Below are 6,163 nucleotides of genomic sequence, written 5' to 3' on the forward strand. Positions count from 1 at the left end.
ATCACTGTCCCACCAGGGCTCCTGGGACCCCCAACGCCCAGCCAAGTCTTCCTTAATACTCTTCAGCACACTCAGGGACGTTCCCATCGAACAGATCCCTTCCTCTTTCACTGCGGGTGATGCTGGTGCTCAGTCTCCTTGGCTTTCACTGTAATAAAATCCTTGTAAATCGAAGTCTGACTCGGGGTCTGCTTCATAGAGGCCGGGGCTAGCACACATTCCCAACCAAGTAACCAGCTCCAGGTGAAGAAACAGTATTTTCAGTTCCCTGAAAGAACCCCATTATCACCTTGTAGGCATGGCCCCACCACCATCTCTTCACCAATCACTATGTTCACTTTCAATACTATTGGGAACCTTGTATAAATGGACTGTACTTTTATCATTTAATCTTCCATCTTGAATTCAATATTAGGTTAATGAGATTCATCCATGCATGTATGGCGAAAATGTGATCATTTGGGGAGGGAGGGGGAAAAATGAGAAGCTGACACCAAGGGCTTAAGTAGAAAGCAAATGTTTTGAGAATGATGAGGGCAAAAAATCTACAAATGTGCTTGACATACAATGGGCGAATGTGTGGATTGTGATAAGAGTTGTATGAGCCCCCAATAAAATGATTTTTTTGAAAAAAAGAAAGGAGTTAAAAGAACTTAAGCATTTTGAGTAGAGACTGGCACATTGTAAACCCCAGCTGTCATTCTTACTGGAAAATAATACTTTTCTGCCCTGGACAAACCTTTCCCCTTGAAAATGAGTGGCCCCAAGCAAAGAAAGGAAAGGTCGAACGAGGAGGATAGATAACAATGGCGGAAAGCTCTGGAGAGCACGGGCCATTTCCCAGATATCATTGTTTTGAAGCCACCTAGCTCTTCAGATTGCTGAGGGCTCCAAACAGTTGGAAAGTTGTGTTTGGTCCCCAGAAAAGGCTGGGGCGATTGTTTTTAGAGTTCTGCTAGGTGAGCAGTCACAGGCAAACTACCTAAAATCTTGTAACCACATCTCTCCAGACAGTGGTTTCTTTAGATCTTAACAGTTAAGCTCACTGATTGGAGAGATTAATTTCAAATATCTAGGTGATTCAGGAAGTGGTTGTAACTTGGGGTTTGCTCCCAAGTTTAGTCAATGTCCCAAGATAATAATAAAAAGGATCCTCCATTTTTTCCCAGGGAAATTCTGGTGGCAGAGGGAGCTAAGTGTTGGGATGTTCATGGAAAAGGCAGTGGATGGAACCCACCAGCCACTCAGTGGGAGAAAGTGAGACCGTTTCCTTCTGTGAAGATTACAGCCATGGAAACCCGAAGGCGCAGCTCTACTCTGGCCTCTGGGACCAGCTGAGTTAGAATGAACTCCGTGGCAGTGGGTTTGGGTTGGGTGATGACGGTCTTTTCAAAGATGAAGTGCTTTTGATTTAAGGTTTAGAATGCTAGTGCTGTTCTTTCTTCCCTCCCCTTCTCTTCCCATCCTTGGATCGCCTTCCTTCCTCGCCTCTGCCTCTCCTCCTGTTCATTTTCCTCTTTCTTTTGTATTTGTTGTACATATACAAGATTGTTTTATACACACACACACACACACTTAAAAATGGTTTTGAAGGTGGGTTAACAAACTTTTACATGTAATAACAAAGCAGACAGAATTTGGGCCTCTACATAAATCTTACCTCAGTACAAGAATGGTTTGTTCTAGTAATGTGGCAATGTATGACACTCACTGAAGACAAAATGGGTGTTTATGGGAGCATAAGGAAAGCTGATGGTGCCTGGCTATCAAAAGACATAGTGTCTGGGGCCTTAAAGGCTTGTAGTCAAACAAGCAGCTGTCTAGCAGGGAAGCAACAAAGTCCACATGGAAGAAGCACACCAGTCGGTGTGATCATGGGATGTCGACTGGAATAGGTATAAGAAGTTCAAAAACAAGCAATCAAGTTGAGGTGAAGAAATGTAGACAAACTGAAGACCCCCAAACCCACCTGTAAGATCATTTGACCGTCCCTCACAGAGGGCCCCATAGGAGAGAAAATATATCCAGGGTACATTGTAGCACTGATGAAACATGTAACTATCCCTTAATTCTTTAGTATTTCCTCCCCGTACTATTATGGTCTCGGTTTTACCTCATTACGTTTGTTAGACCTATGCATATTCATTTGTAGAATGAAGCTCGTTAGATGTATGAAATTCAAGATACATAGACCCGTCAAAAATAGCAATGGGAACAAAGATTCCCTGGGGGCTGGGGAAAAGGGGAGAGGGGGAAGGGGAAACCAATAGCAAAGATGACTATATAAGCCCACTCGAGGGGAACAACTAACAGAAATGTGGGGAATGGGTACAGTGGAAAGTGTAAGATATGACAAAAATACTAACTATTTATAATATAAGAATAAGGGTTCCTGGGGGTTACAGTGGGGTAAAGGGGAGCTGCTTTCAAAGAGTTAAAGAAGAAATACAATGTCTTGTAATGATGGTGGCAGCAATTGTACAATGATACTTGAGCTAATTAAATGACGCATTGCTATAAGATCTGTAAGAGCTCCCAATAAAATGATTAAAAACCCCTTTTATATAAATAAAATAATATTTTATGTTGCTTTTCAAATTTCACTTCTCTCTTACTTCAAAATGGTTTTTTCCCCTGCAATAACAGGCAGAGGTCCAGATAGTAAAATTTAGCAGTGGTTACCAGAGAGGGGAGGGAGTGAGAAAGAAGGGGTTATTGCTTATAAAGCTCGGAGTCTGGGTTTACAAAACAGAACAAAAGAGTGCACACTGTGTGCCTATGAGTCTATTGGGATTCATGGCGACCAGGGAGCAGAGAAGAACTGCTCCAGCAGGGTTTCCATGGCTCTACGTGCTCGGGGGCCAAGCAAAGAGTGGCTGGTGTGTCCCAACAATGCTTAACCAACCCAACGTCAACCCCAGGGCTGCTTTTGGATCACACGCTTGGGGAAATCACATTGAGTTAAGTCGATTTTCACAGCTTACTAATGCAATGACTGTCAATACATTGTGCACTTTTCAAAGTTGACTTGGATAGAGTTGTGTGGCAGACACATTTACAACAATTATAAAGTGTGGCTGCCACAGTGGTTATGTACCATCAGTTATCTCATGGAATTTGGTTTCTTGGTTTGAAAGGTTAGGGTTATGGTTTCATGGGACAGCTCAGCTAACTTGCCCAATCAATATTAAGTGCGGGGAGTCTTAGAACCTTGCAGAAAGTCATCCAAGGTGAAACACATGGTCTGGAGGCACAGAGGAGAAACAAGAATGGAAGCAGAATATAGGGTGTATGGCTCATTGCCTCCGTGAACGACTGCCCCTTTACGGCTTTGAGACTAGAAGATCCAGAAGGTGCCTGGCTGCTAGACTTGACTTTTAAAAACTTTTAAATTGTGATTTGGGTGGAAGTTTACAGAACAAATTGGTTTTCTGCTCAACAATTCATGCACATTTTGTTTCATCACACTGATTGTAATTTTCACAATGCAGCAGCACACCTCACTTCCTTTCTGTGTTTCCTCTTTTCCTTTGTCTTCCTTTCTTGCCATCTGAGCTTGATCCCTGGGAAAGCACTACCCTTTTGGTTTCATATGCTGGCTGTTCCGAAGGCTGGGTACCTCCCTTGTGTTATCGTTCAACTTAAAGGCCGATCATTTGGCTAAATGTTGAGCTGTCATTATGGAATGGCTTTAATCAATGATTCAGTAGAAGAGTCCTGATCAAACATGAAAAATTGCAGAACAGAATTTCAAATTTTCGTGGACTCTAGACTTTCTGGAGCCACGGAAGCTGCACGAACCTCTGAAATGATTGCCCTTAGATAACTTTAAAATCTTAAAATCCATTGAAATTTTCTTAAAACTAAATAATTTAGTTTAACTAGTAAAGAATGTCTGTCTGCCTTGTGCATTTTAAAACAAAAACCAAACCAAACTCACTGCCATCAAGTCAATCTGACTCATAAGGACCCTGTATGACAGAGTAGAACGGGCCCTGTGGGTTTCTGAGACTCTAACTCTCCGTGGGAGTAGAAAGCCCCATCTTTCTCCCACGGAGCAATTGGTGGTTTTAAACTGCTGACCTTGTGATTAGCAGCCCAATGAGTGGTCACTATGCCACCAGGGCCATAAGGTACCTTTAATAAAAATCATTTACTAAATTTATTAGTTTTTTATTTACATGGTATATTGACACTTTACTCTTAAAATTCATAAGTCTCTATGATGTTAATGGTTGTTCCTTCAAATAGGCACATTTTATTGTTAAATTATTTGGTTTTAAGCAAATTTCAAGCCATTCACCATCTTTTCTGCAAAATATGGGCCGATATGATAACAATCACAATCTTTTATTTTTTTAAGTTAAAAGATCATTTTATTGGTGGCTTGTGGTAGTTACATAATCTGTTGTCAACTTGAGACTTAAGAGTGAAGGGGTGGAGTTTAGCCTGTCAATCAGGTTGCAGCTTGATGACCTCATTTGGAGGAGCTAAGGCAGTGGTTCTCAACCTTTCTAATACCATGGCCCTTTAATACAGTTCCTCATGTTGTGGTGAACCCCCAACAATAAAATTATTTTTGTGGCTGCTTCATAACTCTAATTTTGCTACTGTTATGAACTGGGCAACCCCTGTGAAGGGTCATTTAAACCCAAAGGGGTCACGACCCACAGGTTGAGAACCACAGCGTTAAGGAGATAAAGTAGCTCACTGGAGGCAGGACATAAACACTCTACTTGACTCCCTGTGAGACATTCCTATTGACAAGCCACAAGGAGACACATTGATGGCAGCCAGGGTCCTGGAGCTGGAGGAGCCACATAGAGACCACTGCCAGTGCTGAGATGCTTAGGCCGCCACTGAATCCACAAGATTTTCCATCCACTGGCTGGGATGTTTTCTCACTATTCAATTGCTCTTGTATATAAAGCTCTTTCTTATACACATATGAGTATCTATAAATTTGTTTCCCTAGTCTACCTGGGCTCTTACAGCTCTTATAACAATCCATACATCAATAGTATCAAGCATATGTGCACATATGTTGCCATCATTATTTTCTAGACATTTATTCTATTGAGCCCTTGGTATCAGCTCTTTTTACCCTCCCTTCCCCAACTCCCACCCTAATGACCCCTTGATAAATTTCAAATTATTATTACTTTCATATCTTTCACTGACCGCTGTCTCCCCCCTCCCTCACCAGTTTCTGTTGTTCATCCCCCTGGAGGGGGTATGAGTTGGTTATGTGTCACTTATTGCAATCAGTTCCCCCTTCCTCCCCTCGCCTCTCTACCTTCCCCCTACGCTTCTGGTATTGCTACTCCCATTCCTGGTTCTGGATTCGGTGTATCGTGAGCTCTTATCTCTTATCTGTACCTGTGCACATGCTCTGGTTTAGCCGCAGTGAAAGGCAGGAGTGGGGTCATGAGAGTGGGGGGTGAGGAAGCCTCAAGGAACCAGGGAAATATTGTGCTTTACCACACAATTGTGCTTTACAACTCATGGTTGACTCATCCCTTCCTTGTGACCCTTCTGTGAGGGGATGTCCCAGTATCTACAGATGGGTTTGGGGTCTATTCTTCAACCCCCTCTGTTCTCACAATATGTTTTTGTTTGGGGTCTTCTGATGCCTGTTACCTGGTTCCAATGACACCTCAAGATCACACAGGTATGCTTCTTCCATGAGGGCCTTTGCTTCTGAGCTAGATGCCGCTTATTTGTCTTCAAGCCTTTAAGACCCCAGATGCTATATCTTTTGATAGACGGGCACCAGCTTTCTTCACCACACTTGCTTATGCACCCACTTGTCTTCAGCAATTTTGCTGGGAGGGTGAGCATCTCGGAATGCCAGTTTGTTAGAACAAAGTGTTCTTGCATTGGGGGAGGGTATAAGCAGAAGTCTGAAGCCTGTCCACTACCTCAGTGTATCACCACATAAATATATGTACCTAGGCCAATACCTCTATTTTTAGGAGTTAATGTATTTACATATGTACACACCTATGCTTATACCTCTATCTATAGCTTTGCTTCCTAGATTGTTCTACTTTCCTTTTGCCTTCTTCCTGCCCCACCCTCACACTCACCTTCTTCTGTCTCTTAGCAATTCCTCTCAGCTAGATTGTTGTTGCTCCAACACCCCAGGATCTGTCTTCCTCGT

Source organism: Tenrec ecaudatus, chromosome 3 (genome assembly GCF_050624435.1).
Source record: "Tenrec ecaudatus isolate mTenEca1 chromosome 3, mTenEca1.hap1, whole genome shotgun sequence".
NCBI classification, from domain to species: domain Eukaryota; kingdom Metazoa; phylum Chordata; class Mammalia; order Afrosoricida; family Tenrecidae; genus Tenrec; species Tenrec ecaudatus.